Here is a 25325-nt window from a genome sequence, read left to right on the forward strand (position 1 = left end):
TTTAGAGAAGAGTAATTTATAATTTATCATGTGTGTGTTGCTTAATTAAGTCAAACACTGGTAAGACATACCAACAATGAACACAACAACATACCCTGCTATCTAAGATAGCATTTTTCAAAACGTACAGTCAATGTAAAACACGAAAGCGTCAAAGAATTGTTTAAGTCCAGTATATTTAATTTTATATACTTGAACCAGATCAAAAGTTAATTTAGACAAAAAGAAGGTACAAAGGTTGCTCAAGGAACGAGAGAAGAATCCGTGTGCTCGTGATGGGTAGGAAAAGGTGAATGGTCACTAATATTCAGAGTTTATACATTTTTAATGCTTAGGCAATGGACTGGTAAAGAGACCAATACAGAAAGAACTTTAGAGCACAAACTCCTCTAAAAATATATCCTCAAGTTTACAAGATAGCTCAGTGAGGTAAGTGCTCACTACCAGCATCTGTCTGACCTGTAAGACATACCTGTGAAATCCAGCTCTCACCCTTTCATCCTTCTCAGGTTGTTACGCTACACACAGTGGGTAATGGAAATATTGTTATCAGCAATGATGAATGCGTAAAAGCTCCAGTACTTTGGGAGATCTCGGCCCAGAGATCTCTGCCCACAGTTCTCTGCCCACATACCCTCACTACAGAGGGAGACAGGCACATAATCCCTGCAAGTGTAATCACCATAATCTAAGCTCTAGAACCTTGGTGGGGTTAGTACGCAATACCTACAACTTTAAACCCTTCATCGTTGCTCTAGAACCTTGGATCAATAAACACACAATCCCGGCCACTGTAGAGCCCGTCTTCCCTGTTCTAGAACTTTTAATGGGATCAGCGCAGCATACTACCTCTGGAGAGAGGCAAGTTCATGTCACTATACGCTGCAACCTCGAGGCGCTGTTACTACTTAGGATTCTTCCTTCATCTTTGGCTGAACTTGTCTGTGGCATCCATAGGATCTATCTGTGATTTATCCTATGGGGGTTCCATAGGGTCAGCATGGGCATTCATTTTATTATTGATATATAATATTACCGTCTTGACTGCTTCTTTGTGCGTACAGTTGTGAGAACGAGATGTGTTAAATAAGAACCCACTGTGCCCTCGAAGCCCCCACGTGCACGAGGATGTGCATCCAAAGCCCTTTATTCAATCCCAGTCTGGGGTTATTTACACCTACAATGCATCCATCAGATGACCTTTAATGGGTCAAATGTGGGTTGCAATGAATGCTGCAGTCAAAGCCTCCCAGCTCCGACTGATTCTCCCTTAAAACATATTGGCGTTGGTGTACACCCTTCCAGACACTGAGCAAAGGATGTAAGGGGGAAGGGCCTTCCTGATAGGATGGCTGGGGAGAAGCTGGACCCCACCCTAATTACACCTCTAAAGATTCACACAAGGAAACTGACATCAGGCCTGGCCTTGCCTTTGTCACTCTGGACAGTTTAGAGACAAGACCAGGGGATGGGGAAGAACTGACCATAACCAGTTTTGGGGTTGGTTGGAGAATTTCCCCACAAAAAGCTGGCACCAGTATGAAATGGGGACCTTCAGAACATTTCATCAGAACACTCCTGGACATGTGGAAGATTCAGAAGAAGGACTGCCCTCCTGCTGAAAGGACTGCCCTGCTGCTGGAAGGACTGGCCTGCTGCTGCAAGGACTGCCCTGCTGCTGGAAGGACTGCCCTACTGCTGGAAGGACTGCCCTACTGCTGGAAGGACTGCCCTGCTGCTGGAAGGACTGGCCTGCTGCTGGAAGGACTGCCCTGCTGCTGGAAGGACTGGCCTGCTGCTGGAAGGACTGCCCAACTGCTGCAAGGACTTCCCTGCTGCTGAAAGGAATGCCCTGCTGCTGGAATGACAGCCCTGCTGCTGGAAGGACTGCCCTGCTGCTGCAAGGACTGCCCTGCGGCTGCAAGGACTGCCCCACTGCTGGAAGGACTGCCCTGCTGCTGGAAGGACTGCCATGCTGCTGCAAGGACTGCCCTGCTGCTGGAAGGACTGCCATGCTGCTGCAAGGACTGCCATGCTGCTGGAAGGACTGCCATGCTGCTGGAAGGACTGCCCTGCTGCTGGAAGGACTGCCATGCTGCTGCAAGGACTGCCATGCATGCTGCTGCAAGGACTGCCCTGCTGCTGGAAGGACTGCCATGCTGCTGCAAGGACTGCCCTGCTGCTGGAAGGACTGCCCTGCTGCTGAAAGGACTGCCCTGCTGCCGGAAGGACTGCCATGCTGCTGCAAAGACTGCCCTGCTGCTGGAAGGACTGCCATGCTGCTGCAAGGACTGCCCTGCTGCTGGAAGGACTGGCCTGCTGCTGCAAGGACAGCCCTGCTGCTGCAAGGACTGCCCTGCTGCTGGAAGGACTGCCCTGCTGCTGGAAGGACTGCCCTGCTGCTGGAAGGACTGCCCTGCTGCTGAAAGGACTGCCCTGCTGCTGCAAGGACAGCCCTGCTGCTGCAAGGACTGCCCTGCTGCTGCAAGGACTGCCCTGCTGCTGGAAGGACTGCCCTGCTGCTGGAAGGACTGCCCTGCTGCTGGAAGGACTGCCCTGCTGCTGGAAGGACTGCCCTGCTGCTGGAAGGACTGCAACACAACACCTGGACCATGACAGGGTACAGGCTTATAGAGTTTTTTTATCACATCTTTTTATCTATACTACTATTATAAAGGAAGAACTTTGCACCTTTGAGGCGGGTAAACTCGGGAACCACAGCGCCAATCCACACACCCGATACATCATTGTAATCGTCAGGGTGTGCAGATGGACATAGGCTATATAAAGTATAAAAATATGCGTTATTTAAAAAATGAACATAAAAATTTAAAGTAGTCCCTTCGAAGTAGCGCCGGCCGTGACCTGCTGACTTCAGGAGCGCGTTGAGGAGCGGCGTCCAGGAACGTGAGGAAGAGCGGTGGACATGGCGCGGGGGAGGAGTGGTGAGGACCGGCGGACAGGCGGAAGGAGTGGTAAGCGGTGAAATGAGGAGCGGATGCTGAGGTAAGGCTCCCGGCAGGCGGCGGTAGGGGCGGGCAGGCGGGGGTCGGGGCGGGCGGGGGCCCTAGCGGGCGGGGGCCCGGGCTGCACGACCTGAATACTGTTGTAGTTACAGGTGTTCCAGGCATGGTTCTGCACACTGCTTTGACTACAGACTGCAGTTTAGAGGGCACTCTGCGGGCGAGGGGCAGGACTCCGCCCACAGCCGGGGACGGGTCCAGACCCGCTCAGTCACGCATATCTGGCGGGCCGGGGTCAGGTGCACGGACGAGGCCAAATGCAGGGCACGGGTAATGGCAGTACAAAGCGGCCGAGGGGCGACGAGAGGGGCCCAGGTGAGGGGCGGGCGGGGCCGGTGCCAGGCCGCAGTCACAGAGCCTCTGTTGTGCGGCCTCCAGAGCGGGGCGCCCGGCCCTGTCTCATCCCATGATGGGCCCTAATGGAGGGATGCGGGGAGCACAAAAGGCCTTTCAGCGCCGCAAGAGCCACAACGAGAGCCTTGTCGCCTGAGCAGGAGGGAGGGGGACTGCTGCCTGCACCCTGGACGAATAGCACTTCAAGGCCACGGCTGCCTGCCCCCTGGACAGATAGCGCTCCAAGGTGCGATGGGAGGATAGCGCTCCGAGGTGCGATGGGAGGATAGCGCTCCGAGGTGCGATGGGAGGATAGCGCCCCGAGGTGCGATGGGAGGATAGCGCCCCGAGGTGCGATGGGAGGATAGCGCCCCGAGGTGCGGTGGGAGGAAAGCGCTCCGAGGTGCTACTTGCACTGTAGATGGATAGTGCTCCGGGCCGGAACTAAGTGCTGTCACACTGATGGTCTATTGTGAGGCATCGCTAAACTCTCTGACACCTGCAGGGGGTGCTGATAGCGCTCCCAGGCCTGCCTCCAGCGCTGATAAGGTACTGGCCCTCAGTTAGGGGTAATATCACCATCACCATGCAGGGAGAGCTGAATGTTTTCTGAGGAATGAGCTATAACGCTCTGAAGGGTGTTCTGAGAGCAGCGAACGCTCTAGGCACCGGCCGGATTCACAAAAGTAACGGACACTTATGAGTAAGCTTACTACGTTTTAGTGTTCAAAGTAGTAAGTTCAGCAGTGCATATGTTCAACCAGTGATATTACAACACCCTCCCATAGAAAATAAGGGATGTAGGGACTTAAAACCAGTTAATACTGCAAATTAAATTATTTAAAACAGTTAAAAATAAATAAATACAATTCATATTTTAAATAGATTTAAAAATAGTGTATTTTTAAGATTTAACTATAAAATATTTTAATCACCTATTTTGAATTTAAAACTATGCAACCATACATGTAATTATAAAAAAATGAAATGCATTTTAATCTATATCTATCTATATCTATATCTATACTACTAATATAAAGGAAGAACTTTGCACCTTTTGAGGCGGGTAAACTCGGGAACCACAGCGCCAATCAGCACACCCGATACATCATTGCAATCGTCAGGGTGTGCAGATGGACATAGGCTATATAAAGTATAAAAATATGCGTTATTAAAAAAAAAAAAAGTAGTCCCTTCGAAGTAGTGCCGGCCGCGACCTGCGTGCTGACGTCAGGAGCGCGGGGAGGAGCGGCGTCTAGGAACGCGAGGAGGAGCTGCGGACATGGCGCCAGGGAGGAGCGGTGACAAACGGCGGAATGGCGGTGAGGACCGGTGGACAGGCGGGAGGAGCGGTAAGCGGCGAGGAGCGGTGAAATGAGGAGAGCGGGGGAGGAGCAGCGGTTGAGGTAAGGCTCCGGGCAGACGGGGGTCGGGGCGGGCGGGGGCCCGGGCTGCTTGACAATGTCGGGGCGGGCAGTGGGCTGGGCTGCTGCACAATGTTCGGTGAAATGAGGAGCGCGGGGAGGAGCGGCGACTAAGGTAAGGCTCCGGGCAGGCGGGTGTCGGGGCAGGCGGGGGTCGGGGCAGGCGGAGGACAGGGCGGGCGGGGGCCCGGCCTGCTTGACAATGTCGGGGCGGGCGGGGGGCCGGGCTGCTGCACAATGTTGGGGTGGGCGGGGGTTGGGGAAGCCTGATTGCTCCGAGACAAGGTCGGGACGGGCTGCTAGTTGAATATAAGACGACGGGAAAATCCAATCAATATCATCAGGCTTTCTAGATTACATAATAGAGACAGGATCCCCCGCTTCACACAAGTTGGAACTCGACGTTATCATAAGTCTACATCACTACATACATTTGTGAGTACATTCCCGCCCATGGCCATTGCAGAGGACCTCATTCCTAAAGCAGAGCAGAAGTTCATTCCAGTGACCCCCAACTCTTTTCCCACTTACGGGGGCAACCGCGACCCCCATAGATCACCTTCTCCGCCACCATCGTCAGTCCATATCACGCCTCCAATCCTTGAGCTGTGGTGGGGATTCTGCTTCCCACAATCTTGCTATCTTCCTTTTGGGGACCATGAGGCCTAAAGTGACTCATATTTGCTCCATGCGGCCCAGGTCCGTGGCCTCCCACACATTCAGGAGGCAGCACTTCGCCGAGGGAGACGAACCCCCACCTCTGACACTGTTAATACAGGCCACTACTGAGGTCCAATAAGTCTGTATTGCTGGACAGTGCCAGAGTATATGGTAAGAGGTACCTTCTCCCCCACACCTGCGTACGCAAGCTGATTCAGGACTCCTTCCCATTTTGACCAATGTATTGCAAAAGACATAGGCCCTGTGTGGTATCTTGAGTTGCACCAGACGAAATCGTGATCTGATCGCCATCTCTTTGGGAGAGGCTAGGGCTACCAGCCAGTCCTCATCCTCCATGTCTCCTATGTCAGTATCCAACGTTGCTGGAGCTGAAGCAATGTGTCGGATGCACTGTTAATTCGTTTTTTATACGTTAAGGAGATTGCTTCGCATACCATGTAGTCATCTAATATTCTGTTTTCTAACAGGGATGCTTCAGGGAGGACCTCCCCTTCAGGGACCGCTGCCATTAAAGTTTAGGGTAAACCAGAACGGCCAGAGATCCTGAATCTGGAAATGAATCCCTATGTAATGGAGGAATTTTGCTCAAAGCCCTGGACCTTTTCAAACTCAAAAGGACAAGTAGAGAAAGGGTTGTGAGCGTCAGCTGTTCTCTTTCTTTTACAACGTTTTCTATGAAAAAATTATAATTAGTGAAATGGACTCAAATCATGTGACAAAAAAAAGAACTATTCTCACTCAAACCTACTCGTATTGTGTTACATCCAAATAAGGAATTAGCCTACTGATGGGTATATATACGTGGCTGCCATAAAGTGTGGTGGACATGAAGGTATCAGAAGGTTTCTGGGTCGACGAGGTAATATTCATGCTGTAAGTCAGGAAACGGCAAAACTGTTCCACCCCTCCATAGATCTCCCTCCCTGGAGAAACCTATCAGGTCCCATTTATCAAAGCGGGCTTCGGCCTAATGTGCCCAGTATTCCTGAGTCCCATAGTGGTGTTGTCTGGGTGATCCTACCCTCCCAGTCCAGTGTTTTAAGAGTTGTGTGCCACAGTTGGACCGGAAGAGCGGTGGGTCCTGTGAGGATCATATAACATGGGGAGGTGTACAGTAATCGTGTGTATTCAAGTGGCCGTAACACATAACAGTCCATATGAAACACCGTATTGGCTGGAGGCCGATGTACACATTGGTTAACAGTGGTGAGCTGTGCTGCCTGGTAATATCTGTGGATGTCGGGCAACGTAATACCACCGTCATACGAGTCATGTGTCAGTTTTCTGAGGGCTATATGAGGGGCACTCCGTCCCACAACAAGGTCCTTAATTCAGTCTCTATAGTCCGGAAGTTGGTATCGGGGACTGAGAATGGTGCATTTTGCACAAGTAAAGAAACCGCTGCAGTGCCATCATCGTGGACAAAGCAGCTCGTCCAAGAAGGGACAAGGGCAGGGCCCTCCAGTGGCAAACGTCTCTCCTGAGATTCTGTAGGGGACCCTGGAGATTATTGTCGTAGAATGAGTCAGGATCGGTGGTGACATAGATACCAAATATCGGAAGCCATCAGAAACTACCCTTGCTACACATCCCCTATCTTGTCACGAAGAGTACCCACTGAGAACAACAAGCATTTACAATGCAATGGTTTCGCCTTTGGAAAAGTTAGAGATATTGGCATTGTAAATGACAAAATTTGTATTTATGTGTTGGTTTTGTCATTCAAATTGCCATTAGCTTAATCTCTCGCAATGTGAGACCTATTGTACCATACAAAAAATCTGAATTAACCAATATAGCGCGAGTCGCTGCATGAAGATAAGTCTTTTATTCATGTGGGCCAGAGTCCAAATGACCTTGATAAGTCTTCTAATGGTTCGTACTGTGGCCGGATCTGCACTGCTGGGCGCTGACCAAGGTTCATGCAGCGACTCGCGCTATATTACTAAAATATACCTTCTTGACTTCCCGCATCACTACTAAACTCAGCATGGGGCTCATCATCTAGAAACCATAAGGTAGAACATACAACGTCAACATCTCGCCGTGATTACTGTCACTGATAGGATTCTGACAATTGACACTCTATACTTCCCTCGGTCTATAAGAACTTCCCGACCGCCAGACCTGTCAATATTGACCAAAATTGCCTTGAAAAAGCCCCTGAGTGGGCGAAACACGTGTCGGCAGTGTAAAGCTGGAAAACTTTTAATGTGTTTAAAATAAAGATTTTGAAGCACAACAACTGGTTTGGACCCATACTTTGAAGCTCCACATTTCCAAATGAACTCTTGGTGACATTGGTGTAAAAACCTTGAACTAACTAATGCTCTATAGAAATTCCCTGGATATTTGATTTCTTAGAGGGTGCTTGTGTAACTTGGTTAATTCGGATTTTTTGATACTAGCATTAAGTTGCTTTGTTTCACACCCTTGGTGGTGGGTGTCTTACCAAGTTCCCAGTGCACCTCTTTTTGTTACCTCACGTACTACTTATACAGTGAAAATAGTCAACAACAGAAGGTGCGGACGTTTTCTCTTCCTGAGGAACACTACCACCAAGATTGTTGTGTAATATTGTACCATACAAACGAGCTCAGCAGACAGCAATTACTACCACACACACACCCAGAGCCACACACACACACACACACACACACACCCAGAGCCACACACACACCCAGAGCCCCACACACACCCAGAGCCCCCCCACACACACACCCAGAGCCACACACACACACCCACCCAGAGCCCCACACACACACACACACCCACCCAGAGCCCCACACACACACACACACCCAGAGCCCCCCACACACACACACACCCAGAGCCACACACACACACACACCCACCCAGAGCCACACACACACACACACCCACCCAGAGCCACACACACCCACCCAGAGCCACACACACCCACCCAGAGCCCCCCACACACACACACGCCAGGCGAAACCTAAAAAGTATAACAAATGAAAATGCAGAAGGAATAGGCAATATCCAAAATGTACAACCTCTTTTTACAAACTACTGTAGCAGAACCACAACAGTGCTAACCTGAACATTACAAAAAAAGTGCAGTTTATTCTACGGACTGAAAATCACTTTAAATGCTTTCGACTGTCTCATGGAAAGAATATAAGAAGTGTGTACACAAAATCACAAATTGAAGGAAAGCAACGTTGGGCTGTTCTTTAAAAAAGTATGGGAGGCTCCATGCATGCACCTGTGTTGTCTGCGGCCAATGTGTGTTGTAATAGCAGGGGATCATAGCTAAAAACGTACCCATCACGCCATAAATAGGCCTACAAACTTCTAAAAAAAACAAAACGACCCTTATACTGATCTGTCAGACCAGCCAATTGGGCCAGTCCGATCCTGGTGGTCTGTGTACACGGATTGAGACTGGGCCATGTGGTCAGGTGGCACTTGAACCTGGAGCCTCTGTCTGCAGGGTCACTGCTCTACCCAGGCCCCTGGCTTGATGGAGACATCATGGACGGTGGGGCTTCCGGAACTGGAAATCCATGAAATGGAAAGAAGGGCTGGCAGACTGTCAACAAGGGTGTGTGGGCAGTGATGTAGAAAGAGCTTCATGGGCACTAGATTACGGAAGAAAATGGGCCCCTCACATATATTTGTAATAAAACATTGGCACTAATGGAGGTGAAGTTGACCCCTCATGGCCACGGGTCCTGGTGTAAATAAGCCCCTGCTGGTGTGCTCAGCTGCTCTGATGTGCACCCTTCCTGAACCGTGCGCTATTGGATACTATTTGCAGGAGCCCCTTTGTATTGGCTGGTGGTCAGCTAATCAGCCGTGCTGAACGGAATCTAGGCACTGCTCAGCGAGGGAGGGAGACCAGCCAGGCCGAAAGATGCTATTGCGTCTGAGCGCCATGTGAGCACCATCACTGTACCAAGCGAGGACCACCGGAAGAGAGGCCCAGTGCCCCTTCGTCAACGGGTCTCACGCTTGCAACTGCAGCTCTGCGGGGCTGATGGTAGCCAGCAGCTGCCACAACAGACACCAAGTCAAACAACTCCCTTTCTTCCCTGCTTCCCGCTTCAATGCGAAGTGGACGCATTTGCTACCTTTTCTTTGGGGTAGGACGGGCCCACGGACAGCGGGAGGGGGGCGGGTGAACAGGCTCACAGACAGCGGGAGGGGGGGGCGGGTTAACAGGCACACGGAGGCGAAACCTAAAAACGTAAAACAAACAAACAGACAACTACAACGCTTGCAACTGCAGCTCTGCGGGGCTGATGGTAGCCAGCAGCTGCCACAACAGACACCAAGTCAAACAACTCCCTTTCTTCCCTGCTTCCCGCTTCAATGCGAAGTGGACGCATTTGCTACCTTTTCATTGGGGTAGGACGGGCCCACGGACAGCTGGAGGGGGGCGGGTGAACGGGCTCACGGACAGCGGGGGGGGGTGGGTTAACAGGCACACGGAGGCGAAACCTAAAAACGTAAAACAAACAAACAGACAACATGAGACAGGATACACGCACAAACAGCAACGAGACACACAAAGGGGAGGCGACATAAGACGGGATACACGAGACGAGTAAAAGACGAGCCAAAATAAATCTCAAATAAAAAAAATATCTGTTACAAGCATACTGTGCAAACACAAACATTCACAACACGGAGCCAAATTCTAAACAAAATGCTGCTTACCTGATCGAAAATAACAACAACTTCCTGGCAACGTAAATCTCGCCGACCACTCGGGCTAAAGGCACTTCCCAAAAAGACGAAAACATCACGGGAGAAAGAAAAAAAAACACACGCCCACAGCCGCATGACGTGAGAAAAGGGGCAGGATGAGAAAAATCTCGCCGGAACGCCCACGAATCGCCTCGGACCATGACGGACAGATCTCACTTCCAATGGCTAGCCTCCATTTATGGAGCTAGCCAATGGAAGTGAGAGGCGTGACAAAGGCACCATACTCTTCTCAAAAGTTTTCGCCGGCGCGAACGCTGCTTGGCAGCGACGCCAGGCAAAACCTAAAAAGGCCATACTTTCTCCGGCCACAAGGAAAGGAAAAAGCGAGACAAAATCAACACTCTAGTCAAATGGCTAGCAGTCATGCTGATTCGTGCACAGACAGATGCCACATTGTGAGAGTGGGCAAGAACAACATTTGACTGCATGGGATTTCACCCCAAGGCTGAGATCTCTTTTTTCAAATAAGGTTTCAATCAATATGTTGTTGATACTCTCATGGTTCATGTCTTGTAACTTAAATCTTTGATGAAGTTCTACACATTCTCAACCTCACTGGCGAGAAGCAATATATCAGATGACTGCGCCTATCTCCTGGCTCATCATAACTCACTAGATTGCATAGAGCAATGCTGACACTTCCTCAGAGGATTCTACAGTGTCATGTACCTGTGGATAGATACAGCAAGTAATGAAGTTGATTCTTGACCTTTCTAGTCCCTGGCTTTTGAAATATGTCTTGTGTCTCCTTTCCAATTTTATGGATAAGAAAAATCGTGGTGAACTTTGACCTTTTTTCCTCTGTGAGAGGGACTTACATGGGTTTTACCCTGGCGGCCATGTTCTGAATGGCCATTGCCTTACCCTGTAGATTTGGTGAAATTCACTCTTTCAGTTTGAGAATAGCAGACAGTTCCCAAGAGTCTTTCAGATTTCAGTATCAACTTGTTGATTTAGACCCTTCGGGGCAGATTTACAAGCCCCTTGCGCCTCTTTTGTGCCGCTGATGCGTCATTTTTGTGACGCAGCGGCGGCGCAAAAGGTGCGCCATGGTGCGGGGTATTAACAATGTGACGCATCTGGGAGATGAGTCACGTTGTAAAGCCCTGCGCCATAAGGAGGCGTTCTGGCACAGAGGGGGGCTTACCTGCGCAGGAACGCTTCCTAAAAGTGGCTGAGTGAAATCTACAAGACTTCACTCAGTCACTTTTAGGCCAATGCGGAGTCAAAATCCTCCGTCTGCTTGAAGCAGGCGTAAGGCTTGACGCAGCATTGTCCAGATAGGGCACCCCCGAAGCATTGCTGGAGCTGCGTCGCGCTTGCGATGCAACTCCTGCAATGCGCCGCTTTTACGGCACAGATGCGTGATGCATCTGTGCTGTTTTTGTCCCATGGTGCGCCGCATTGTAAATGCGGCGCATCATGGGTGGCGGAGCTGCAGCGCACAATTACTGGCGCATCCCTGCTAATTTGCAGGGATGCGCCAGTAATTGCAACTCTGCCCCTTCCTACTTTTCCCTAAGGCCCTATAGCCGTAGTGCTGAGGAGGAGTTCTATAATGCTGTAGGTATAAGACATGGTCCGATTCTGCACAGACACTGCTAAGGATGATTGTGCCAAAAAAGACTGGTTTAGTTTCCAAGCGTCATGGCTTCTTCGTGGATTGTGCATTGCTTTGGTAAGAGCTGAGGTGGCTGAGCTGGGAAACTGGTGGGGGCAGGCCTCCGACACCAGGGAAGTCAGCATCAGGCAAACAAGCTGGATTACCATGACCTTCTCCCCCCGCTGGTTCCCACACTTTGGATGGGAGATTAGACAGCTTCATGGATGTGCTTTTAAAATGCACAATTTGCCACCAATTTACCCCCTAACTCACGTAAAGAACCCACATAAACATACTTTAAAAATCCTTATCAGATTTGAACGAGCTTGCTCTCATAATGTGGCTTAACGTGCTCCATTTGTCACAAAACCTGCGGAGAGAGCTACCGAATTGCGGAGCTGGGTTACTCTCGTGCCCGGGGTTGAATATTCACTGTGTGCATCCAAGCCTTACACTTACTTTCAAATTATTTTGCAAAGCTTTTTTTTTATATTGCCACTAGGTGGCGAGAGCTACTAACAGTTGGTGACACAAGCGGGTATAATGAGCTGTGTGTAAATGTATTGAAATTACACGAGGCTTGTGTATTCCTTTTGTGTGCTACCCCTTTCTGTTTTCTTTTTTGCCTCTTTTCTTTAAGTATATATTTAATCTTTTTTTTGCTTCACACTCTCCCTGTTCGCCCGTTACATTATTATTATTATTATTGCATTTATTGAGCGCACAGCTACCCGGAGGTTTCCCGGCGCTTGCATAGGGAACCCGTCCTGGCTTTTCCCTGTGAGATAGCCCCTACAGGGCATCCCCAAGGTGAAAGCCAGGCCTCCCGCCGCAGGGGGGCCGTTGTGGAGATTAAGCAAGCTTAATGCCCAGAGTTGCAGAGTGAGAACCCATGATTAGAGCAGGCACCGAAGCGAGAATTATCGAGTCCGTGGACATTTGAGCTCAAGACCCTGCCGCGTCGGGAATTGAACCCTGGTCCCGGGTCTGACCTCAGCTTCCGGGTCTGCCTGCTCTACACCGTGAGCCACACTTCTCCACTTACATCACCTCTCTTCCCCACATTTAGCGTTCTACTGTCCTTCGTTATCAGCATCTCTACATCTCAGGCCTTGTTTCTTTTTGTGCATCTCATCCTTTCTTCCCCTTACTCTTCCTACCCATTTTTAAGATTCATTTGTATGCTTTTCTCCTTTTCCATTCAGCCTCCAACCTATGATCCCCACTGTTTGGCTCTCTCTTTATATTGTTTCAGTAAGCTAGTGGGTGACTCATATCTATTCCACTCAGTATTCTAGCTTCTTGTGCCTCCACAGAGTGAACATGTGAAAACATTGAGTGCAAAAACATAAACTAACAAGCATTTACAAGTGGGACACGGACAGCGGGAGGGGGGCGGGAACGGGCACAGGACAGGGGGGGGGGGTCGGGAAGGCAAGAAAAACAAAGCACTTTCAGTAAGCCAGTGGGTGACTCATATCTATTCCACTCAGTATTGTGCCTCCACAGAGTGAACACGTGAAAACATTGAGTGCAAAAACCTAAACTAACAAGCATTTACAAGTGGGACACGGAGAGCGGGAGGGGAGCGGGAACGGGCACAGGACAGGGGGGGGTAAACTAACAAGCATTTACAAGTGGGACACGGACAGCGGGAGGGGGGCGGGAACGGGCACAGGACAGGGGGGGGGGGCGGGAAGGCAAGAAAAACAAAGCACTTTCAGTAAGCCAGTGGGTGACTCATATCTATTCCACTCAGTATTCTAGCTTCTTGTGCCTCCACAGAGTGAACACGTGAAAACATTAAGTGCAAAAACCTAAACTAACAAGCGTTTACAAGTGGGACACGGACCGCGGGAGGGGGGCGGGAACGGGCACAGGACAGGGGGAGGGGGGGCGGGAAGGCAAGAAAAACAAAGCACTCACCTGTACTTCTTCCGGCGGCCGTGGTCAGCATGGAATGACGAAAACAAACCCATGAAAAAAGAACGAAACTCTGCCCACCGCCGCAATGACGATCGGAGAGGGAAGAAATTGCGGGAACGCCCACGAATCTGGTCCGGCCTTGACGGACAGATCCGGCTTCCAATGGCTAGCCTCCATTTATGGAGCTAGCCAATGGGAGCCGGGGGACGTTCCTATATCCCATATTGTAATCATTAGGATTTCGCCTGCGCGAACTGCTTGCGCAGTAACGACAGGCGAAACCTAAAAAGCGTCCATTTAGACCACTTAATGGTGTATCCCAAGTATCTACCGAAGTTTGTGAATATTTGCAGTATACGACTCAGGGAGACGCGGGAGCTGCTATATACAATAATATATTGTCAGCGTACAGAGAAATTATGTATTCCCACTCCTCCATCCTGTGTAGGGCACGTATCAACGGGTGAGAGAATTCACAGGTCGTCAGTGGTTCTAGAACTAGAGCAAACAAGAGAGGCGAAAGAGGGCAACCCTGTTGTGGTCTCACACCGCAAGGGGAATTATCTAGAGGTTTTCGCATTAATGACTACCCAGGCCAGGGAATTGGTGTATAATAATCGTACCCAGGACAAGAACTTGGGGTCGAAGCTCATCCGTTCCAGCACAGCAAAAAGGTATAGCCATTCCACAGTGTCGAACGCCATACGAGCATTAAGGGACAAAATAGTTGAGTCTTCTTGTATAGAAAGGGCGAGCCCCAACATTCCGTGGAGACATCGCAGATTGAAGGTCGTGTTTCTACCTGGCGTGAAACAGGACTGGTGTGGATGCACCAATTTGGTAATAATTTGTATTCATCTAAGGGCTAATAGTTTCACCAAAATTTTGATCTCAGCGTTGAGGAGGGAAATGGGTCTGGAGGAGGAGCAGTCCTCAGCTGGCCTACCCTCCTTATGAAGGACCAAAATGGAAGCGAGCCTTTGGTCTCTGGAGAGCACCCCCTTTTCCCGACTCTCCAAGTACATTTAAAGTAATTGCGGTGCAATAAGAGTCATAGTAATCCTGTATAACTTTATCGGGAGCACGTTCTGACACATTGCTTTGCCTGATGCGATATTGCGAATCGCTTGGGCAATTGTGTCCTCTGTAGGATCAGTCTTCAGTAGTGAGTGTAGGAAGTCGTAAATAACAGAGAAAGTCGTGGGAATGTCACATATTCGTAGCCCCGACTGGGGAGTATAGGTGCTTGTAGTAATCTGAGAAGGCATTCGCAATATCTTGGGGATCTGTAAGAAACACCCTGGTGCCCTGAGAGATCCCGGTAACCCATTGAATCACCTTTTCCCAGACGTGTGTCCCTTGCTCACTTTGCCACTGAATTCAAACTAGCCTGGCAGATGAAGGGTGTTACCCAGAAACCGGTCCCAGGATGCTTGATTCCGGTTCAGGGAAGACCTGGCTTGGCAATTCGGGCTGGACTATTCCCATAAGGCACAGAGTCAAGACTGATTTGCATATAGCTGGGTCTGAACTGAGGTTGCGAAGCGCGCTAAAAAATTATGATGGATTCAACCCAGATCTGTGACTGGGGGTGAGTGTTTGAAACGTTTTGGCACTCCATACATCATCTCCTTGTGTTTGCTTTGTTCGCCCTAAGTTGGCAGGGTATGCCCAGATGTGGGTCCCTTGCTTACTTTGCCACTGAATTCAAGCTAGCCTGGCTGATGAAGGGTGTTACCCAGAAACGGGTTGACGAATGCTTTTTTCCGGTTCTGGGAAGACCTGACTTGGCAATTTGGGTTGGACTGTTCCCATGAGGCACAGGGTAAAGACTGATTTGCATATAGCTGGGTCTGAACTGAGGTGGCAAAGTGAGCTAAAGAATGATGATGGATTCAACCCAGATCTGTGACTGGGGGTGAGTGTCTGAAAAGTTTTGGCGCTCCGTCCATCATCTCCTTGTGTTTGCTTTGTTCGCCCTAAGTTGGCAGGGTATGCCAAGACGTGGGTCCTTTGCTCACTTTGCCACTGAATTCAAGCTAGCCTGTCTGATGAAGGTGTTATCCAGAAACCGGTCCCAGGATGCTTGTTTCTGGTTCAGGGAAGACCTGGCTTGGCAATTCGGGCTGGACTGTTCCCATGAGGCACAGGGTCAAGACTGATTTTCATATAACTGGGTCTGAACCGAGGTGGCGAAGTGAGCTAAAAAATGATGATGGATTCAGCCCAGATCTGTGACTGGGGGTGAGTGTCTCTGATGAATCTCCTGAACGGCATCATCGTCATCCAAGCCGGTTCGTAGCCCCCTGCTTGCTGACAGTACGCCAACCATCCAACCACTCCCAGGCATCTTCTGGGGATATGAAAAACCATGTTTTTCCCTCTGCTTCCACTCGTAATTTAGCTGGGAAGAGCATTGCACATGTTGTTGTGTCGCACTCTACGTTCAAAGTCCTCCAGTCAGGCCTCCATTGGGGTATTAGCCTTTCGTAGATCGTGAACTTGGCTTTTGAGGGTCTCAGTGTCTAGGCCGAGAGAGGTGGTAGTGTCTTCTATTTCCTTCACTCGTTAGCTCATGTTCCGCAGATCCGCCCTCATTAGGGATACCTCATTCGTGACCAAGTCCATAAGTATTTCCAGCGAGGACTTTATCCTCCGGATCGAGGCCATGATATCTTGCAGCATCAAGCAGTCCTGCCCTGACGGAGGTGGCCCCACAAGCAGCGTTTGGTCTCGGGTCTCTTGCCAAAATGGGTGCGAGCTGCCCTCTGAGGCCCTGGGCCTAGCCTGTACCCGCTCATCAGTCGTAGATAGGAGGTCTTTCCTCCACTCTTCCCCCAGCAGGCAGCAGAAAGCCCCCTTCAGGCAATGGGTAATGCACCCCCCTACCCACAGGCCCAAAAGTATTTCTACTCCCATGGGGGTATATTGGCAGCTTTTACCCACTAGACAGCCAGTGGCGGTTGGCACGGATTAGGGTAGTAAAACTTTTTTTTTTAAATGTAACTCACCTTACTTCCACCACATCTTCTCATCGTCCCTCCTTGTCATTGCCCTGCTCTGGCCAGAAGCAGGAAGCAACCAGGCCCCCCTGAGCCAATCACAATGCTGCAGTGAAGAGTTGTGATTGGTCTAAGTGTCGTAGTTCGGCGCTCAGCCAGGGACTGGGAGCATGAGCATGTTCACGACCCAGGCTGTAATGCAGCCTGCGTGGACAACATGCAAAGTGCGCTTGATGGTTTGGCATGCCTGTGACGGCCAGCCAAACTGTCTCGCGCCCCGATAGGTCATACCAGATAAAATGATAATAAACCATGGTTTATGTTCGTTTTATTTTTCTTTTGTTTAGCGGCTGGAAGGAGGGGGAGCACTGTAGACACCAAGGATGATTTCTGGGGGGAGAAATGGGTGGGAACGCCCGACCTAGGCATTGGACCTAACCCAACCCCTTAAATGAACCACAACAGTCTTTCTGTCCAACCCAGGGGGCAGATGAGGCCTTTGACCCAATCTGCCCCAGTGGAAGGGGCAGAAAGCCCACTAGACACCAGGGAGCTTTTGTATTGCGACTAGGTGTGGGGGTTACCTGCCCACACATCGTGCCTAGCCTCCTCCTCCAATGTGACCCCAAAGGTCTTTCTGCCCCCGTGCAATGTTCAACACTCGGTCCATCAACCCCTTTGGTTTTGCTTTGTTTGCCCTAAGTTGGCAGGGTATACCCACACATGGGCCCCTTGCTAACTTTGCCACTGTCTTCAAGCTAGCCTGGCTGATGACAGCTGATTAGCCAGAAACTGGTCCCAGGATGCTCGTTTCCGGTCCAGGGAAGACATGGCTTGCAGTTCAGGCTGGACTGTTCCCATGAGCCACAGGGTCAGACTGATTTGCATATAGCCATGTCTGAACTGGGGTGGCAGAGTGGGCTAAAGAACGGTGATGGATTAAACCCAGATCAGTTGACTGGGGGTGAGTGCTTGTAATGTTCAACACTCCGTCCATCATCCTATTTGGTTTTCCCTTGTGGACTAAAGCATCCCCATCTTTTTGGAAAGAAGAGTAATTTACATTTTGGAAGCTTTTTTTTTTTATTATTACATGCAAACCCCAACTGCCTCAGCTCTTGACATCACTGCAACACAGGTCACCACTCCTGGCTGCTGCAGATGTGTTCTCCCTGCAGTATCGACATCGTAGGCACCAGCCTCAAGGTGTGACTGACTACCCGCCTGCTCCACTCTGCATGCACACATCCAGACCACCCAAGATGTCTTCCATCCTCGCCATCAGTCCATTTGTGATCTCTTGGTCATCCTCTCCACAGGCACCTACATGGAAGGTGTGCCTGGACAGAACATAAATGTACTTTGCAATCAATGGTGTTTTGGAGGAGAGGAAGAGAGAGCTTCAGATTCTCACACATCCTTTTCGGTCCAGTCTGCTTCACACTCCATGGTGAGTGCATATATTTTGCACCCCTGGTACACCATAACTATGAAGATTTCATACTCTGTCAAAGAAGATAAAAACTTGATGGATCAATGGATGAGTTTTATGCCTGGTTAAAAGACCTGGCCAGTGTGTGCATGTTAACTGATGAGAGCTCAATCCATAATCAATCAAAGTAGATAAAGACATCCAAACCCACTACCCTTAACAGGAGTCTTCAAAGTGGAACTCGCTCATGAGAAACAAGCAGTCAGAGCCAAGGTGCACATTAACAAAGAGTGCAGGAATGCTGCCAGGCAGCCACAAGTCTTCAGCTGATCCACTTTGCCTCCACTGCTGAGCTGGACAATCTTCTCCAGGAAAGCAACAGCCTGTTTCATGGCCTTGGGTGTTTGAAAGGAAAGACTGTGCATCTGCAGATCGATCAATCTATTGACATCACTGAGGGGTGATTCATCTTCAGGCAAAATTGGAAGAGGAGCTATGAAGCCTGGAAGAGGCTGACATCATCGATCGGGATTATGGGTCCACTCCCTGGGTTTTCACAACTGTTGTCACCCAGAAGCCCAAACAGCCAGGAGAGGTGTGGCTGCGAGTGGCCAAGCACCTCCTAAATCAGGCAGGCCAAAGACAACAACATATCACGCCTACAAAGGATGTACTAATAAATGAGATCAAAGGAGCTAGCTTGTTCTCCAAAACAGATCTTAAGTCAGGGTATCACCTGCTGATGCTCGACCCCACTTTTTGATATATCTCGACCTTCTCCACACACCTGGGTCTGAGACTATACACAAGATTAAACTTCGGAATCTCCAGTGTCGCTGATGTTTTTGAGAACACCCTCCCAGAAGTTCTAGATGGATTGACTGGAATAATTAACATCAGTGATGACATCTTGGTGTAGGCACACAATGTGACAGTCATTATTGTGTCCAAAAAGTCCTATAGTGCCTTCAAGCGGCCTCAGGCTAAACCCTGCAAGTGTGACTTTCCAAAGCAACACATCAGTTTCCTGGAACAGAGATTTTCAGCAGAAATGGTGACTCCGAATCCCAGCAAAGTCAAAGACAAGAAATCTGCACTCACACCAACTTTCATGACAGGAGGAAGACGTTTCCTAGGCATGATGAGATACTGTGGTAAGTGCACAAAGAACTTGACAGCCTTTACGCATCTAACCCAGGCACTTACAAAGACTGATGTCAAGCAATGGTCATAGAGGGTAGATAGTCTTTCAACAGACCAAGGATGGGACACCCAGTATCTGCCGCTCCCTCACCTGCTTCTCCAGGCCCTGGACTTCTGCCTCACGACTCTCCCAGCTCCACTCGGGAGCCAGAGCCAGCAGCAGCGCCGCCATCAGCCTCAGGGAACTAAAGTTCCCAGCAGCCTCCAGGATGCCGGCCTGGCCCGTTTTCGCACCTCCCGCAGCGGGAGCTGTGTGGGCAGTGCCCGAGCAAAGCCTAGGCAGAGGGTGAACCCGTCCATGCCAGTCAGAAACTGGAGGAGGCTGGGCCACCCCTCTTACGCCTACAGTCGCATACGCCTACAGTCGCCTACAGCCAATCTCCGCTGAGGACACCATCCGTCTGATGAATTCAATCCACTCAGGATCCCCCACAGACCCATGCCCTCACCACATCTTCAACAAAGCAGACTCCGTCATAGCTCCACACCTCAGAGACGTCATCAACTGCTCCTTCAAATCCGCCACGTTCCCGGAAGACTGGAAACACGCTGAACTCACCGCCCTTCTGAAAAAACCAACAGCGGACCCCACCGAACTCAAAAATTACCGCCCCATCTCGCTTCTCCCATTCCCGGCCAAAGTCATCGAGAAAGCTGTCAACAACCAGCTCGCCACCTTCCTCGAAGCCAACAAATCCCTCGACCCCTCACAATCTGGCTTCCGAGCAAAACACAGCACTGAGACCGCCCTCATCGCAGCAACAGACGACATTCGAGCGCTACTAGACAATGGAGACACAGTCGCCCTCATCCTCCTCGACCTCTCCGCAGCCTTTGACACAGTCTGCCACAGCACCCTTCTACAACGCCTCTATAACATCGGAATCCAAGGAAAAGCACTTGAATGGATCACCTCGTTCCTCACCGGAAGAACCCAGAGAGTCCGCCTTCCTCCATTCAAGTCCGAGGCCTCTGAAGTCATCTGCGGCGTACCACAAGGATCCTCACTCAGTCCCACCCTCTTCAACGTATACATGAGCCCCCTCGCGGCCATCGCACGCCAACACAACCTCAACATCATTTCTTACGCGGACGACACTCAACTGATCCTCTCTCTCACCAATGACCCCAGCACCGCCAAAACTAACCTACACGAAGGAATGAAAGAAGTTGCCGAATGGATGAAACAAAGCCGTCTGAAACTGAACTCAGACAAAACAGAAGTCCTCATCTTAGGTACATCCCCCTCTGCATGGGACGACTCCTGGTGGCCGGATGCCCTCGGAAAAGCACCCATCCCGACAGACCACGCACGGAACCTAGGCGTCATCCTGGATTCTTCACTCTCAATGAACAGACAAGTCAGCGCCGTATCCTCTTCCTGCTTCAACATCCTTCGCATGCTCAGAAAAACATTTCGCTGGATCCCCTCCGATACAAGGAAAACAGTCACCCACGCTCTGGTCACAAGCCGACTGGACTACGGAAACACCCTCTACGCGGGCACTACCGCAAAACTCCAGAAGAAACTCCAACGAATCCAAAACGCCTCAGCCAGGCTCATATTAGACCTCCCACGCAACGAACACATCACTGGTCACCTTAAAGACCTCCACTGGCTACCCGTCAATAAGAGGATCACTTTCCGATTGCTTACCCACGCACACAAATCACTCTACAACATCGGACCAGACTGCCTCAACTCACGACTGTCCTTCTACACCCCCTCCCGCCAACTACGTTCCTCCAACCAAGCCCTCGCCATTGTACCTCGCATCAATAAGACCACCATGGGAGGCAGATCCTTCTCATACCTGGCTGCTAAAACATGGAACTCACTCCCCGCTTACCTTCGCCTTACCCAGAACCACCTAGCGTTCAGAAAGCAACTTAAAACGTGGATATTCGACAAGTAATCATCCTCCCTTTCCTAAGCGCCTTGAAACCCTCTGGGTATGTAGTGCGCTATACAAATCCTATGACTTGACTTGACTTGACTTGACTACAGTTTGTTACAGTGCTCTGTGGCCTTGTCCCCCCTGACACCGTGCCCAGCGCTCTCCTCTCAGCCCAACCTGCACCAGACTCCCAGTATTTACTGTCCAGCTGCGCCCCTCTTGACCCTGGTATCCTGGGCCACTTGCACTTGACCTTGCAGTCTGGCTTCTTCTTCTTAGGTATGGGAACCAAATCTGTAGGTATGGGAATTAACTCGATAAACACAGAAAATATTGATCTGTGATTTTTATATATGTTTTTAACACAGGTGCTATTTCCAAAATATGAAGCCCCTTCTCTAACTGGTCATATTCTGTGAAGGCGACGCTTTATCGCCTTGAATATCAGGTAAAATAGTTGTTTATATCTGGCAGGTATTTAAACTGAGCAACATTTAAGCAGTGAGGTAGCCTCCAATTATACATATATATATTTTTTCCTTTTTAAACCTCCCCACAGATCAATACATCCATCCCGCCTCAATCTAAAAAGTGGAATATACATCGTCATCAGCTTTGCATAAGAAACAATCCTTGGTCAGATTAGGTACGTCATCTTTATGAAAAAATCCTGTTGAATTTAGACAATCATATAATTTACAGTGTTACATAAACCTTTTTATTTTTATAATAAATTTTGCAGATTTCTGTCACCAATACCAATTGAATCCTCTAATCTTCCAAAGACTTGAATGAAATATATAAAAATGTGGTTCTACAGGCTGTTCCTTACTGTAGGTAAGTTAGATAATATCATAATCTAGTCATGAATGTGACATGTCGACAATAAATCAATAGTTTTATGAAACCCTCTTGATCTACGTAATAAGGTCTACCTTTTCGTATATAAACCACACTCTGAAACAAAACAATAGGACCGTAATGTTATAAATATGGGGTTTCAAATTTTGAATCATTTCCTCTTTATTTCTCCTCTATTCATCCTTCTGCTACAACTATTGGCCTACATATCTCTACCTATTTCCCTATATAAAATACAAAATAGAAGATGTCTCTGGTTGGTATCTGGTCAACTGGATAAAATGTATTTATGTTTATCTCCAGTCTATTCTCAGTGAGTAAGGCATAACTCTCTTTGTATTATCCAAACAAACAATGTTGTATGTAAAGAAAATGATTTTGTACATTATCTTGGGTAACAGTGATATATGTGAATTTATCTATGTGCAATATCAGCTTTGAATATATTTTGCATTTTCTGCTCTTTCCAATGAGCCTTCAGATCATTTACCAATACAAGATCAATTATTTTTCTGTTTACTATGCAAATGTAATCCTGCAATTCTGTACCATGAGAGATCCTTGATAATATTAATTATGTGAGCTACAGTAGAGGCTACCCTTGACCTTTGCTCTTATTCTCTGAGCTTAAAATTGCCCATAAAAACAGGACAGAAGCTTCTTTATGCACAGTCTCCACGTTTTTCTAACCAAAAGTATTTACATTAAAATATAGAGTTGAATGGGAACCGTTGATACGTATATGATGTTAGAAATCTGCTTAAATATTGTACTAAAATATGTTTTTATTTTTAGAAAGTTGTCCTATGTCTTGAGAAAGGCGCTGGCCGCCGAAACGCCTCGACACACAACTTGATTCGCCACTCCCCCATTTTCATTGTAAAAGGAACTGATTATGTGTTTTTTACTGTGATTATATTTTGAAATGCAATTTTAATGTGTCATTTGAGATATGTATTTTTAAATTGTTTTATTTAATAATAAATTCGTTCAGTACAAAAACGTAATTTCTGGAAACCGTCCTTCTTAAGTCTCTTGTCCTATTACCACTGTGTAGGCAATTTAAGATTTCCGCCTAGGCTGTTCTTTACATTGGGAAAGACTGATGTCAAGCAATGGTCATAGAGGGTAGATAGTCTTTCAACAGACCAAGGATGGGACACCCAGTATCTGCCGCTCCCTCACCTGCTTCTCCAGGCCCTGGACTTCTGCCTCACGACTCTCCCAGCTCCACTCGGGAGCCAGAGCCAGCAGCAGCGCCGCCATAACCCTCAGGGACAGCAGTCTCCAGGATGCGGGCCTGGCCCGTTTTCGCACCTTCCGCAGCGGGAGCTGTGCGGGCGGTGCCCGAGCAAAGCCTAGGCAGAGGGTGAACCCGTCCATGTCAGAAACTGGAGGAGGCTGGGCCACCCCTCTTACGCCTACAGTTTGTTTCAGTGGTCTGTGGCCTTATCCCCCCTGACACCGTGCCCAGCGCTCTCCTCTCAGCCCAACCTGCACCAGACTCCCAGTATTTACTGTCCAGCTGCGCCCCTCTTGACCCTGGTATCCTGGGCCACTTGCACTTGACCTTACAGTCTGGCTTCTTCCCCTTCCCTTTCTCCCTGCCTGCCCGACCTATCCCTTGTCCCTTCCGCTGCCTGCAGCAATGCCGCCCCTACACCTCGCCTCCTGCATCGCTCCCCGTCGTGCCTTCTGTCTACCCCTGTGGGCACCATTGGCACCCTCTTGCCACTAACCCAGGCTCTGGCATGGAGACCACAGCGCACCCACGCAGCAGACGCGCACAGTGGGTAGACCGTGCATGGACTCTAGGTCTCCACCCACCACGGACTGCCTGTGCTTCACATCAAACGCACTTAGAGCCCTGGACTCCGGATGGCAGAACAACTGCTGCGCCCAGGCCTCACCCAGGACCACAGATTACCCTTTCTCCTGCCGGAACTGCCGATTTACCTGCATCACAAGAGAAACAACTGACACCACGTTCATCAGCCCCAACAAGTCACTCACACTCAACAGCAGGGCCGTGGCCAACCCCTTCAGAGAGATCAACTGCCTGCTGAACAACGCACGCTCTCTTGGAAAAAGACGCCACAGAAATCTGGAAAACCATCACCACCCCAGAAACCGTCTTCATTACAGAGACCTGGCTGAACGCCGCATCAGCACCCAGTATAGCCACAGCCATACCAGACGGATGCAAGATCACACACAGAGCCAGGACCAATAGAAACGGCAGCATCACAGCCATAATCCACGAAGAGACTTTCAAATGTGCAACCACAACAGACAACACCACCCCCTTCATGGAGCATCTCAACTTCCAACTCCAAACGAACAGCAAACCCACGATTGGAGAAACCCTCACCTACAGACCCCCAGGGCTCGGCCCTCCCTTCTGCAACCCCTTCTCCAACTTCATCGCTCCTATCACTATTGAGGTGAAACTATCTTCCTAGGAGACCTCAACTTTCACCTTGAAAACATTGATGACACCAACACGGCTGACATCCCAGAAAGTATGGCCAACCTCAAACTTGAGCAATTAGTCACCAACCCCACTCACATCGCAAGAGACACGCTTGACCCTATCTTTACACCCACACTTAACAGCTCACCTGGACCGACCACCACTGCGTCCACTTCATCATCTCAGAGCCCCTCAAAACCCCCACCTCCACTGCCAGCGAAACATGTCGTAGCCGGTCCAAAGCATCAGAACAACGCTGGATCAACACCCTCAACTTTCACCTACCCACCTCCACAAGTACACGGAACAAGCAGTGGACAACTTCACTAAATGGATCACAGCAAGCGCCCTGAGGAATCCTACCAACCCCAACAAACAAACACAACACCCCCAGGGGCTGAACTAGTACACATGTTATGGAGCTGCCCCCGAATAGGAGTGTACTGGAACATGATAACCAGGAGATTACACACATGCACAGGTCAAGCACTACCTTTTGTATACCTCCTGTATCAATTCAGGAGGACGCCTGCCACCAAAGTAGTGTCTAGGTTCCAAGACTTGGGGATCATAGTAGCTAAAAGGCTCCTAACTAGATGGTGGAAAGTGGTGGACCCACCACATGTACGGGCATGGCGTCACTCATTGTTCGCATGGGCCAAGTCCGAAAGCATCTACATCAAGCATGAAGAAACGTTAGAACTGCGTTGAGAACCCATAGCAGCATGT

At 49.5% G+C, this 25325-nt stretch overlaps 1 protein-coding gene across 1 annotated transcript in view; it reads right to left on the bottom strand.

The window, feature by feature from the left end:
* LOC147663284 (E3 ubiquitin-protein ligase TRIM39-like) overlaps nt 1-25325 on the bottom strand; it is a 185604-nt gene that overhangs the window by 17475 nt on the left and 142804 nt on the right. The gene's annotated exons all lie outside the window — the stretch shown is intronic.

This window comes from Lissotriton vulgaris, unplaced genomic scaffold, assembly GCF_964263255.1.
Source record: "Lissotriton vulgaris unplaced genomic scaffold, aLisVul1.2 SCAFFOLD_481, whole genome shotgun sequence".
NCBI lineage: Eukaryota > Metazoa > Chordata > Amphibia > Caudata > Salamandridae > Lissotriton > Lissotriton vulgaris.